The sequence below is a fragment of the Falco rusticolus genome, chromosome 4 (genome assembly GCF_015220075.1).
Source record: "Falco rusticolus isolate bFalRus1 chromosome 4, bFalRus1.pri, whole genome shotgun sequence".
Lineage (NCBI taxonomy): Eukaryota > Metazoa > Chordata > Aves > Falconiformes > Falconidae > Falco > Falco rusticolus.
Window position 1 is genome coordinate 111,399,676 of NC_051190.1, and position 14,379 is coordinate 111,414,054.

General features: G+C 44.4%; 1 protein-coding gene across 7 annotated transcripts in view; it reads left to right on the forward strand.

Moving 5' to 3' along the window:
- Positions 1–9,511: 9,511 nt before the first annotated feature.
- Positions 9,512–14,379, forward strand: part of FAM126A (family with sequence similarity 126 member A) — a 49,917-nt gene continuing 45,049 nt past the window's right edge. For 4 of the 7 annotated variants that reach the window (XM_037383913.1, XM_037383917.1, XM_037383919.1 and 1 more), the window contains exon 1: positions 9,512–9,624. The gene's annotated coding sequence lies outside the window, so the exon portion shown is untranslated. Of the gene's footprint in view, positions 9,625–10,682; positions 10,838–13,206; positions 13,226–14,379 lie in introns of those variants that run through there. The other 3 variants (XM_037383914.1, XM_037383915.1, XM_037383916.1) reach the window with 3 other exon arrangements.

Consider the following 14,379-nt stretch of genomic DNA (forward strand, 5'->3'; position numbering starts at 1 on the left):
AATTAAAGCCTTTTTTTGTTGGGTTTTTCTGGTGAGTCTGGGTTTGTGCAATGTTAAGCTGCAAGTTTACTTGACCAGGACTAGTTTTGTTTGGTTTGTTTTCATAGCAAAATCTGTCCCGGTGTGTGCATTTCTTTCCCGGAAAATACTGCTACAAACTTACTCAGAAGCAACAGCCTTATGCACCTTCTCCATCCCAGACAGGCCAAGCCTGTAGGTATCATCTGCTAGCATGCAACATTTGCCCTACATCATTATTCTTTGCTCCTCCCCATTGAAAAGGAACAGCGTGAACAGGAGGGTGATAGATAGAGTTGGCATAGTGGACCTCCTCAGGCTGGGAGGAGGCTGCCAAGGTGTGCCCATAGTCTAGCAGTGATGAATGGGCTTAAAGGAAAATAAACGTACTTCCCTGCAAAATTTTGTTTTGAGAAAGCATCTCAAATGGTTGGTGGCTCCAGTTTAATTTGAGCAAATTGCAGAAACTTATTTCCAACAAAAGAAGGTAGATGTGGTGCTTTAACAAACGTACTAATTTTAGCATTTTCTGCAGGTATTGTGAAGATCTCTTTGCATTTACGAATATGAAGTGAGAATGTATCAAGAGTGTACACTATTTTTTCATGCAAGCATATGGTATTTTTATTGTGGAGAAAATTTAAAACCTTGCATGTGAAGCATTACATATATTTTCTTTTTGGTTTCCACTCTTCTGCATAACTGATTTCTAATATCTCATTTGTTTTAACAAACCTGTGTTTCAGATTTGAGTATCTTTGGAGTGCCACAATAATACCTATTTTTCTAAAGTTAATGCTTATTTGTGTCTTTCAAGAGATATTTAACAAGTTTTCCTTTTCATGCAATTTGAATTATCTGGCTGGCCCTTTTTTACTTACACATAATAGGTGAGGTTTGAATCATTTCCTCTAATCCTTTTTATCATGTGTCTCTTGAGGGAGTTGTAATTTAAAGTATCTAGAACCCTAACAGTGTCACGTTGTTTTCCACACGTTTCAATACTGTAGTAGTTCTCAGTGTGTGATTTTGCACCAACCCTGCTGATACTAGAAGCATTAACGCTTGGACAGAGAAATCTGTGTTCAACACTACTCCAGTAGATGTCATCATGACAATGGAGAATACTGCTGGGGATATTGGTGATGAGACCTCCTGTGCCAAGGCAGGAAAAAAGCTTTGCTGTAATAGACTTTGTTTCTGTCAAAACAAGGTAGTTCCCTCAATGCTTAGCCTTTATAGAGAGCTTTTCATTTCTGTAATGCTTTTAAAGACATGGTGACTATTAAAACACAGTTACCAGCCAGGTGAAGGGCTGTGGTCCATGGCAGTGGTGTCAATATGTTCTGAAGGTAGCCATAAATATATAGGTATATATGGACAGATGTGCATGTGCAATACTCGGTTTGTCAACTGCTTTTTTTCTTTTTTCCAACTATATGTTTTCATTTGTATGACATCCCTTACTCAAAGCCATCGCCTCCTGTTATACTTCCCCCCCCCCACCCCAATCCCCTTCATAAGTAATTTCTCCCAATTTCTCCTCCTACTTCATTTTTACCAAGAATGAATCTCTCCACACCTGTCAGCACCCGAGCTGCTGGGCAGCCAGTCAGTTTTAAGGCTCATAGCTGCCTGAGTGAGCAATGGTTATTGAGTAGTGAGTAAATCCACAACTCTACATTATTTCTAGGTATAATCTTAATCTCTCAGAGAACAAACCCCCAGAGAAGGCAAGAGACAAGTCAGTCACTGGCAGTTTGCCATGCACAAGGGCTGCAAGGCTGCAACATACACATCTACAAAAGTATTTGAAAAACATGTTGAAAATGTGTTTAACTGTAGTTAAATATCTGATCTGAGTTTCTCAGGCAAGATCATGAAGTTCTGGTTTAGGAAAAAAAAAAAGAGACACCTTTTCCCACCTTGGAAATCCCAACAGCTTTGATTGAATATGTGATACATATCTAGCGCGTGTTGTCCTTTTTTAATTCAGCTAGTGTTACACCTGTGTTCTTCATGATAGAAAGATACGTAAGTTGTCATCAGATAAAATAGAGCACAAGCTGAGCCAAGTGAAGCAAGCTGCTGAGCTGAAATGTGACTTTCTAAAAATCAACGGGGTGCAGCTATATCAAATAATAAGTCCATAATTTGAGTGTTCTCTTTTGTCTAGATAATAGCCCTATGAATAATAAGTTTTTCTTCTTTAAAATGTCAGGCTTTGGGGAAGTAGATAGCAAGAAAGCAGAGCACTAATGGCCTGATTAACTTGAGAATCAGCTTCTCCTCCTTAGTCCAGTCCTTGAGACTGGAGCCGGTCTCTGCGATCAACATGGTAAGTTTTAGGGAAAACGGCCAAATGATTAGACCAAATTTGTGACCTCCCACACTAAGAGGAACGCAAGTCTTACTGGCAAGACTTCTTTCATTGTTCACATTCTTAAAAGAAAGATGGCTGAAGTTTTGTCCTTGACTACGTAGAAAGGCTCTCTGCTGGCAGGAAAACAAAGTATTTAATCGAAACAAAGCAGCTGATGTTCTTGTCAGAGCAAGAACAGACATCTGTCTGTCTGTTCTGAGTAAACAAAACCATCTTAGATAAAATATCAACCCCCCCCCTAAAATTCTGTTAAAATAAATGGGGTAATGAGAGTGGTGCTAAGAATGCACTTGTTTACAAGTTATCATCTCATCTGGGCACTGTCATAGTAGTACAGAAACAGGGGAAAAAAGCATGTCTTTACCCTCAGGAAATTTAGGGTGTTATATATTATTAAAGTTAATAATTAAAACAAACTGAAAAAACCCACAGTAACGTTTTAAGAATTGGGAAGATGTAGCTGTCAACTGTAAAAGCAGAAGACAAACTTAGCTATAATCTATCAGAAAAGGTAACAAAGATAACTACCTACTTTGTGTTTGCTTTGGATTCTGCTTCAAATACGTTTTTTTGTTACACATATATTCCTATTTAAGAATACTTCTGTTGCCATTGACAGTGTTCCCATACTTCTTCTAAAAGCATTTCATAACACTGTAATTTAGCACTCTGACTTCAGTTAAGTGTTAAAATACTCAGTCTGTAATTCATTACTTTGAGAGGGGAGAGTAAGCACGGCTGATAAAAGCCCAGAATACCAGAAGATAATCATGAAGAGAGATCACTCAGTTCTCTGTATCTGTCTTGAAGCAGGGTCAAATATGCCTAAAACCCCTGAGTTGATGGTAATTCCACATTTTCTTCCAGTGATCTGCTCCAGTTGTACTGCTATCTGTACAGTTACAGCTGTACTTCCTAATGCTTACTTTCTGTCTCCCTTGCGGCTTAGCCCTGTGATTTGTCACCCTATCTGCTTTAAAATAAACATTATCCTCTCTCAGTGTTATGAGACTTGGTAATGCAGCTGAAGCCTTAATTTTCCCCAGGGGAACTGCTTGAAATGTGGAGTCTTCAGACCAGTGCTGGTTCCTATACCCTGGCAGAACTACAGCTGGGAGTAGGATGGGGCCACGGCAGTTCAGCTGGGTCAGACCAGTAAGATGTTGCTGTAAGGCACACCGATGCTGCTTTTCAGAGCTGCTTCCACCAGTTCTGTATGGAGCCAACCACGGTACATGTGCTGAGGGCTTACTAGCACAGGCCGGCCGTCGGGGTGTCCAAGCAGGACATCAAGTGTCTCCTCTGGGCTAGCAGAAGACACATGCACTTTGCAGGCTTGGATCTAATGCCCTGGTTTTGGGGGGCTAATGGGATTACACCCGAAGGGAGGGCTTCCCCTATAAAAGCGTGTGCGTCTGCTTCGAGCTCTGGTGATTCCAAGGAAAAGCTGACAAGCTTGACCCCAGAGTGAGCAGCGATGACACGTCAGCTGGTAGCTCTGCGCCCAGCCGCACCCTGTCACCAGCTGAGGGAGGACGCGACGCTCAGCCTCCTGCACGCCCAGCACGCCGGGGCTGCTGAGCGAGCGGCTCAGCCTGGCCACAGCTGCTAGCCCAGGGCTTCTGACAGGAGCCCCCAGGTGCCCTGGGAGCCAGGGTGGGACACCGGGTAGCCCGCTCACAGTGGCAGCTGGCCACTCCAAGCATCTCCTGAACAGACCCTGCAGCTCTGGGGCAGGCTGGGCCGCTCGGCGCCTGCAGTCCATGGCACGTGTGGGCTAGGAGAGGGATAACAATTAGTGAGCATCTGGAGAACCATGAAATGTAAAAAACATGTAAAGATTGGCTTTACATAAATTTTTCCCCTCATCTTTCTCCCTTTTACTTTCACAGCAACCCCGCCGGCCCTCCCCGCTCCTCCTTGTTTGTACAGGAAGGAGGAGCCCCCAGTCAGGCACCACAAGCAGTTGTGGTTAGGGAGAGGAAATCTAGCTCAGCTGTGATAATTAAAAGAGCTGTGACACTTTAATTGAGCTGCTAATACCGGCGCAAGGATGTTGCATAAAAGGCCTGGTGGTTAGCAGCTTTTCTTTTGGTACTTCACTGAGCGGGGAGGGCTGTAGTGCTGCAGGGGGAGCGTGCCACAGGGCTCCCAGGAGGTGCTGGGGTGGGGTAGACCCCTGTCACCTTCTTCCAGCTCCCCCTAACAAATACTGCCTTTCCTGCTCCCGTTTCTGTCACGATATTGTGTTTGACTGTACTTCTTACATGTAGCTCTCCTTTCCCCCTCCCTCACCTCGGGGGCTTGTTTCCAGGACCCTGGGCTGCATGGGCTTTGATGCAATGTTTGTGTCTTTCCACTCAAACAAATTAATCTTGTGAACTGCCGCACTCACAAACCTACGCGTGTGCTTTTAAAGTGTGAGGAAGAAGTAATGGATTTCCTAGCTCTCGTGTAGTAAGGATAGCTTACACATGATCTATGTTTATTATGATTTGGTTGCTACGTTTTTTAAATTTTGCCTTACATTAGTGGTACAGTAAGAAAAAGCTTTTTCTGTTATCAAAGCCTCGTAGTAGCTTCTCCTTAGAATTTATTCAAAATCAGGAGCTATTACATTTTATTTTCTAGTCTTGCAAGCGTCATCCCATAGTGCAAAATACTGATATGGAACTTATTGTTCAGAGAACTGGCCTTCAACAGCAAGTCTAACTTGGTTTTAAATTTGAGTTATGTGAATTTAAACTTTTGGAAAGCCTTTGAGTAGTAGGATAAATCAACTGTTTTGTTTTTAATTCTACTGTAGTATTTTTGTAATAAATATTTCTTTGCAATATGGGCAAATCAAGGCCTAGTGGTGTTATGCTTCTGTGTAAGTTTTACCAAGAAAAACTAAGTAAGGAGAGCTCTTCCAGGTTGCCAGGAGATCTCCAGGTCAGTAAAAAGCATAAGATAAAAGCTATATTTAGATTAAATAAAATTTATCATAAAGTATGAGGTAAAGGAAATGTTTGTTTTTTATAGTTCTATGCCAATGTACGATTTCTTCTTTATTTTGAAGTTCTATTAAAAGGACTTTATTCAATCAATTGACAAAATGTTTATAGACGCCGCCTTTCTTGAACATTTTCTTTAAATGTGTTTTGTGATAATGTGAGAAATCTGAGACTCTGAGATCTCTGGTGTTTCAGAGTCAAACAGATGTTGGTCATTTCTCACATTCCTGGAAGATCTGGTCAAGAGCTTTCTGTTAGAGCAATTTTCTGTCAAAACATGGATTTGATAAAACAACTTTTTGTAGGAAAACATCAGTTTCATGTATGTTTTCAAGAGAAAGCTAGCAAAATATTTTATTTGTGGTTGAAACTAGAATATTAAGAGGAAAACCATAAGTCAAAACTAAACATCTGACACTGTCAATATTTTACTTGTTGGGCATTTCAGTGCTCCCAAAATAAAAATTGCAGAATTTGTGTTTTTTGCAGAAAGTGCTGACTTATTTCTATTTGAAAGGAAATTTCAGAATATCTGGTTTTTGTTTCTAGGTCAGCATGACTTTCTTACTTTTTTTGCCCCTGAGTTTTTGCATGCTTTGGTTACTGAAACTGTTTTCATGGAGGATGTCAGACCAGAAGTCTCCAGAGCCCTCTGCATTTGATAACAAAGCTCTTGGAACTCTGATGACTTGAAGAAGGACTGGATGCTTCTTCGTAGTCCCAATTAGTGGAGTTATCAAAGGCTCTGTAAGAGAGCAATGTGAATTCTGGGCGTCTTTGAAAATGCTAGCTGAATTTCTAATCAAGACTACAGGCAGCTTTTAATTCTGCAGTGAGTGTTACTCCATCCTAACAAAAACAGGAGGACTGCTCCACAGTGGTGTTACTGTCCATCTAGCAGCATGCGCAGTTACGGTCACAACCAGCCTGGCCTAGGCTGGCACTGGGACAGAGGACCAACAAAATGTCACTTCTAGAGTTCTGTCTCTTTCCCTAAACAGTGCCCTTCTCAGTGTCTTACAGGCTACGGATTTGGTATGAGATCAGATGACTGGAAATAACTGCAATTTTTTTCCAAAGGTCCAGATGTACTGTCTTTTAAAAATGGACTGTGTGTTGAATTGAGCTTTAAGAACATGGTCATATGACAGAGATTAGGGTTGTTACGTATTTATTTATCAAGGATTTCTATTTTTAAAGAAGCTTACAGCTCCATTATAGTCCGCAATCTAAATATAAGAACTTATAATGAAAAGGCACCGAACAAATATAATGAAGTAGACAGAATCTGTAGGTTCCAGATTATGTTCCTGAGCAATAAGAATGTTTTATGAAATCCGAAGGAAACTTCTGGAAGTATTGTTTCTGAAACAACACTGGCCAGCCCTGACTGCTGGGGAAGTGGAACAAAAGTTGTGATTCTTTGTAGCCCTCCTCTCAGACAGCAATTTGAAATGGATTGCTAATAGCAAAACCCCTGCCATAAACACAAGGCTAAAAGGCATTTAAGCGAAGGGCACATCTATGCACCGAAATTTAAACGCAGTAAAAATAAAATATATTGAATACAGTTTTGTGCATTTAGAATATTTAAGGCTAATGTGGTAAGAATGCCTGAAACACTAGAATATTTCAGGGGTTATTAAAATCTGTGCAAGTAATGTAAGGTGAACTATTTTCTTTTGATAATGTGACCTGACATTGCAGAACTGTTAATGCATGTCATACGCCGCTTGTGAAGAATTCGCCTGCCTTTTGTTTGTGGATGATTCATTACTTTTTCTAATCATTAAAGTCATAATACATTAATAACAGTAAAATTAATAACTAATGACAGTATGATTTCAGTACATCTCTTCGCAATCACTGGGGTCACTTTGTATGTGATCTGTGTTGCAAGCCAGATCGGTACCCAGTCTCCCTCCTTACACTGGGTCTGAGGATGCAGGCTAACAAACTCCTCCTGCACTGCTTTATCTTTGCTTCTGTCACTTGTTCTTCGGTCCATGCTGTTCTCAGAACTGCAGGACTAAGCAGTAAACCAGCTCAGGGAACGGAATTGTCTTTAAAAAACCCTTGTTTTTTCTACTTAGTTCTCTTCAAACTGAATTGATTTCATGTTTTGGGTCACAAAACCCAGAAGGGTTTCAGGAATACGGACAAGGCAGCAGGTGGGAAAGACATTGTGATGGGAGCTATGTATGTCTGCACTGCTGTTGGCAGGAATGCAGAGAAATTCAGATAAAGAGCTTAAAAACCCCCCAAACCATTAAGTGTTCTGGCTGTGATTCAGATGTATGTTGTTTCTAAGGCAGAAATTTATTATCTCACTCATAAAGTTCCATTTGGTTGTTCCTAAGTTTATGGCATTTGATTATCTTTCTTCATCTTAGTCAAATCATAAAGCTCTTTTACACCTTTGTTGGAACTAATATAATCTTTCTTTTCAGGAAAACAGACCTATTTTATCCAGTGTCATAGAAACTGATGCTGGAATGAATTTAGACCATAACACAGTGGGAGTATTCTAAAGACAAATGGCTTAGTAAGACAGACATTTGTATTCTAAAAGCAGGTTTGATGTACTATAATTTGTATTATAAAAGATCCTTGAAAATAACAAATACATTTTATTGTCAATAAGTTAAAAAGGTATACTAGATATCTATGGAAATGAATGGTACGGTAGCGCAAGTCTAGATACAGCTGAGACAGAAAGATACAATATATGTACACAGGATGGCCAGGAGATCTTGAAGGAATGCACAGAACCTGCCATTTTCTCAGGCTGAAGGCTCCGGGGCAGTCAATAAACAGTTGTGAACACGTTATCTACCTGTACAGAGTCATCTAGGAAATTAAGACTGGTAAGGTATAGAAAAGCATGGCTTTTTAGCGAGATATCGTACAGGACACCACTTTGTGACAGCAGGCGTTGGTGGCCCTAATTCGGGCTTTGTCATCATTAGGTGGTGTTTGACACCGACCAAATCACCACCTCCTTGCCCCGGTTTCACCACGCAGCAATTAGATTACTGATTAATTAAATCTTCATTAATCCTGAAGATTACCTTAAGCATGTGCTTCTGAGGATTAAAACTTAATCCTCAAAGCATACTTGCAAAGAAACTCTGGTCCTAACAAGTAATGTAAACTGAAATTTAATTAAAACAAAAAGTAGCTACTTAGGCGGTATGTGGTTTTATTTCAAGATCATTCTTCGGAGCAATCCAATGATGTGGCCGACAGGAAAAAAAAACCGGGGAAAAAAGTACTTGTAATTGAAAAAGGCCTTAGAGTGCTGTGAAATAAGAGTTGTCGTGATTGCTCTGCTTTGGGAAGGCTGATAAGAATCTGGTAGCTAAATAATAATAAAGACACGCCTGATAAAAATTAAGAGGCGTTCAATTATGAGGCATTCCCATTAATGTGCCTGGAAACATCCCTTGTGGAGCTGTCAGCCAGTATAATCGTCTCTTTGTTAGGGCTGCGAAGTTAAAGGCTTTATTTCGCGTTACCGCCGTGCATCAGCCAGCCCATCGCCAGCCCCGTGTTTATCTCTACGCGGCGGTAGCCGCGGGCGGCGGCGGGGGGGGCGGCGGCGGGGAGGGGGCTCGGACAGCGGCACCACACCGGCCCCTCGCACCCGTCCCGCCCTGCGCGGCAGCTCCCGCCAGCGCTCGCGGGGCGCCTCCGGGAGCGGCCGCCGCCCGCCGCCCGGGGGGAGCATCTCCCCGCGGGGCACGACCCTCCCGGCGCCCCGCTCGGCGTCGGCTCCCCCCGCGGCGCGGCGGGGTGCTGCCCGGCGCAGGAGTCGCGCTCCCGATCCAGCCCCGGCGGCGAAACAATGACTTGCGCTCCCCCGCGGGGCTGCCACCGCCTCTCGCGTTGCCGGGCCCGCGGCGGCGGGACGCGGCGCTGGCCACCCCCGGGGCGCCCTCACAGCCCGCCGGCCGCCACCCGCCCAGCGCCGCCGCCGCCCGCCCTCGGAGCGGGGCAGCACCACCCATTGGGGGAGAGGAGGGCGCGGGCGCCGCACGGTCCGCTCTGCCGCTCTATTGGCCGGCGTGACCGCGCTTCGCTCTCTCATTGGCTGCGGCCGCCGCCAGGCAGCGGCGGGGTCGGGCGGTGCCAGCCCGTTGCTGCCCGCCCTCGCCGCTGTGGCTCCCGGCGGGCGAGTAAGTCCGTGAGCGGCCGAGGCGGCGGAGGAGCCGCCGGGCGGGAGGAGTGAGTCTGGCTAACGGTCGTTCTCGCGGAGCCAACTTTTCCCGCGCGGGGTTGGGGCAGCCCCCTGCGCCGGCGGGACGGTTGCGGCCGTTGGGCAACTAACGGCCGGCTTGAGGAGAGCCTCTCCGGCTGCGGCTGCGGCGCGGCGGCTCCGTGGCGGGCTCCCCCGCCCCGCCCTGCCCTGCCCTGCCGTGCCCTGGGGCAACCGGCGGCGCGCGGCTGGGGCGGCCGTTACCCGCCGGGCTCGCGCGCGGGAGGGAGGGGGCGGCGGTGGGTGGAGGCGCGGGGGGCGGCTGGCGGAGTTGCCGCGTCGGGGCCGGGGGAAGCGCCGGTGCGCGGGAGGGGGCGGGCGGCGGACGGGCAGGGCGGGGGGCTGTGACGGGCTCGGCGGGCCCCCTCCCGCCTGGCGGGGTAGAGCCGCTCTCTGCCCCCGGCGCGGGGCGGGCTGGGGGGGCGGCTGCGGGCACCGGCTGCCGCCTCCCCCCTTCCCGCGGGTCCCCCCGGGGCGCCGCCGGCATCCCGGCCGCGCCCGCCCGCCCGCCGCGGTCCTCCCGCGCCCCGTCTCTCGCTCGGCTCCCGGGCGGTGACCGGGGAGGGCGGAGCGGGGCAGCGGCGGCCCGGCCGGGGCTGGCGGGGCAGAGGTTACTCGTGTGGCCCGGCGGAGGCAGCCGGGGGTGCGGGCGGGCGGCTGCGGGCGAGACAAAGAGCTGCGCCCGCCCGTGTCCCCGGAGCGGGGCCGGCCCCGTCGCGCCTGGCAGCGGCTCCGCGTGTGCCCGCCGGCTCCTGGCGAGGTTTGGGACGTCGGGTAGTGGCCCGCTGTGAAATGCAGTAATTCTGACCGTCCCTTGTGGGTGCTTTGACCCCTGTCGCGGTGGCCGAGGTGCCCGCGGGTAGGGATGCGAGAGCGGGCAGCAACAGTTGCAGCTGCTGAGTTTGTGGTTGAGGTTCGCGAGTAGGGAGACCCGTGGACTGCAGGGGACTGTGCTTGTGTAGGCTTCGGGATTTAACTTCACACGCGTTGAACTGAAGTAACCTTCCATGTGGTTTGTGTTTTAAAGGTAATAGTAAAAACAGAAGTAATGCCGTGGACATGGCTTGTTCCCTGTAATCCCGGAAGCCATCACGTTTGTTTCCCATCCAGCTGAATTCGAACTTTATCCTGAATAAGCTTCTGAAATCTTATGCTCACAAGGAAAAGATTTGTGTACTCAAGGTTTAAGTCTTGATAACATTGGTCTTTCATAATTTTTAATAATACACCACTAGTGCATGAGAAGATGACTATAGAAGAGCAAAATATGGAAGTTTCTAAGAAGTGATTGCTCTTTTGTTCGTTAGCTGCAAATCCAGATTTGGTGATTAGTTGTGGGTTTGTTTGCTTTTTTTTTAAAGGCAACTTGAACAAACGACACTCCAAAGAAGCAAAAAGCACTTTTCTGTAGCAGAGTGTAGACTGGCATTGGCAATTGCTTTTCATGGCGTCTAAAACGCTTTTCTGCAGTTTTTCCCTCTAATAATGTAGCTAGATAATACAGTGTCTCTTCAGAAGTTTGTGCTTTTCACAGAATGCCTTCTTCTATGACTCTGTGCCTTGCTTTTGTTGTTCTCTCTGCTTTCCAACAAGTTCTTTTATGTTGTGAAAATTAAGTGGTGTTGTAAAGCTTAGTAAAATTAATTTCCAATTTCCAATTCGTCAGTGGAATACTTTTGGTAAGAGTAATGTACTTTGAAGCTGAGTTTTAGGTCCATCTGGCACTGTTCTTGGACATATTTTTTTCCTCCAGAGTAAGAAGACAATATGAAAATACTGCTTTTGAAATGCAAAACGTGTCTGCTTCTCTTCTGTGATAATCTTTTTGTGAGACAAGGTACTTCTAACAGGCCTGTTATCAGAGAGGTGGCAATTTTGGAAGTTCAGTATTACTTTGGATGACATATTAACTGTAGCAATTCACTTCCATTCAGTGTTGAGCTGTTTTAAAAGTAGGAGTTAAATTTATTCAGAATGCTTCTTACAAGGAAAAAGGCTTTCCACAGGCAGAACTTCTGCTGTAGCCTCCTGAATGGGAGGATTTTCTTTCGCTTGAGAGTGTTCATGGTAGACATCTACAGGCATAGCTGGGTAGTTAAGTCACTTGGATTCTAATTTTGCAAGGACTTGTGTTGTGAACAAGTGTATGCGTGAGATATTGCAAGGCTAGGCACTGCAAATGGTATGTGTCATCTGTATTTCACTTAGTACAATGGGGCTGACTGTAAGCTGGGAGAAGAGCCCATTTACTGATGCATATGGTATGACTGTATCAAACCTAACAGTCGCTGAGTTCAAGTCTAATTCTTAGTACATGTTAGTGTAAAACCCCGGTATTTTGAACCTTCTTTGTGTGTTCATGTCAGGAAATGCACTTTAATTAAATCCTGCCTTAAGGTAGGTATTAGGCTCCCTCTTAACCTGTCACTGACTGTAACACATGCGACGTGAAAATCACCTTGTTCATTCTGGAAACTCATATATGAGTTATCAAATGTTGGTTAATGTCTGCCTCTCTTAATTAGAAAATAAACATCTATTTTATGGCCTGACATGACACCATTTTGTTTCAGGTTGTGTGGAAGATGCATAGTTTGAGAAATCTGCATAATTTGTAAGAGGAAGGTCACAGTTCCCAGGCTTTTCTTTGGAACTAAGAGCCTGTGGAATACTTCTATATTTGAGGCTTTCAAATGAAACTTTCATGAGGCTTAAATGTTTATGTTGATGAGAATATTAAAATGCAGTGCACTTGGACTCTTGACAAAGATCACCTGGGCGCTCTGCAAACCTATAAAGCCTGCGTTGGGAACAGCTTAGACTTAAATCCGTTAGATGGATCACCAGGTCAGATTTCATTCCCGAGCCTTCACTTAAGCAAATGTGCTCTCTGCATAACCTGGTACGTTTTGTCTCATAAATACAAGCCTGGGTACAAAGTTTATACTTGATTCTGCCGTAGGATTCGTGCAGGTAGTTTTGTGGGCATAAATGGAGATTACATGTATGAATCACTGAACTTGTGTGTTACGTCCAGTGTTACCAGCCAGTCTTCCAGGAGCAATATGCGTGAAGTTTAAGCAGGAGAACCTATCATGCTGTATAGGAAATAAGAATGCTGTCTTCTACGAAGTTGGGAGAACTAGAGTCCAAATCTCTTATACTTTAGAAAAACAGAAGACTACAAATTTGTAGTTATCTTCTGAGGTATAATAGCTTGATGACTGAAGTGACTCTATAATCTCTCTGACTTCTTCCATGGTATTATGAAAATAGTGTGCTTAAAAGCTGCATTTTATATGCAGGGGTTTTCAGTGTGTTGGTTTGTAATTGGTAGAATGTACTTGACAGTATTTGGTGGTTTACTGGAATCTGATAGTTTTCCTGCAAGTATAACACAACAACAGCCCACCTCCACACCCCCCTCTTAATTAGAATTGTAGGCATGAAATCTTTTCTTTAAATCCATTTTCTTTCTTTTCCAGAAAAAATGGCACTTTTGGCAGTTTGCTGTCTTCAGTTGCCAGAATTGAAATGGTGGCATATTAAATACACATTTGGGAGCGGAGAGTATGTTGGATTTAAAGCATTTTTTTTATTAGCATCAGTTAATTAGGAACTTAAATTGGATTAATTGATTTGAAATGCTTCTTGAGGTAATCTCGGAAGGCAGTAACAAAGTGATGTCAGGATAAGGACTGAAATCTGTGTCAGATCATTGTCGTTAAAGACAAGCACCACCAAAGTATGAAAATGTTTTGAATGTGTAGCAACTACATATTGCTGTGAGGCTGTGTTTAAAGCTTGTAGGCTGCTCAAGCTCTGCATGCTGTTAAAATGTTTTATTAGTTCCTGCATTGACCAGAATCTTTCCAATACTCTGTAAGTGTATGCACACACTTTTAAGCTGAAGTACTTCTGCCTGCTCTCAAGATTTTCTTTATAAGTAACTGACACATAGAATATGTGAAGTTATTTGAAGACATTGGTGAAATTTAAAAAGTTTCCCATGAGGCTGAGGGGTGAAATGCTTCTGTATTGGTTCTTGTTGTAAATCATCAGATTTCTAACAGAATTTGTGCGGGAACGTTAGCATGAAAACTCAAATACTCCTGGATTAGATTTAAAAAACAAACAAACAACATCCAAAAGATCCAGCAACTATAATAGTTTTCAATTTACAGCACATCTAAAATAATGCAGGATATGAAGTGTTTTCTTGTACTTCTGATGAAACTGTTGTGAAGCCTTTGTCCTAATTAGGGCCATGTTCAAGAGCAGCAGAATAAAAATAGAATGTCAGCTTAGTCTGGGAGGGTGACTGTTATTTACAGTGATTTCTTTAGACTCATCCCCACATGAACTTACATGCTTTGGTAACAACTGGAAAGGTGAACGAAAGCACTGTAACTTAAAGCCCAAGTGAGTACTGAAATTGAATGTGACCCTTTCTTGTCATTGCAGTTCTAGAAATGGGAGGATGTTGGTGTATCTGTTTGTGTGATGAGTTAAGGGCTCTGTTTATAAGGCTTCAGTGTAACTTCTAAATGGCGTACAAATTTAATACAAGTGGGTTCGATAAACAGTTGTTACTAGGAGGAGTGTTTATTCAAACTGGAATCAATAAAGCATGTGGAATTTGGACAGATACTTAATCACTCTTCTGTATGGAGAATGTCATGAGAAGCGAGGGCGTGCATGAAAATACTTCTTAGTTTATTTTT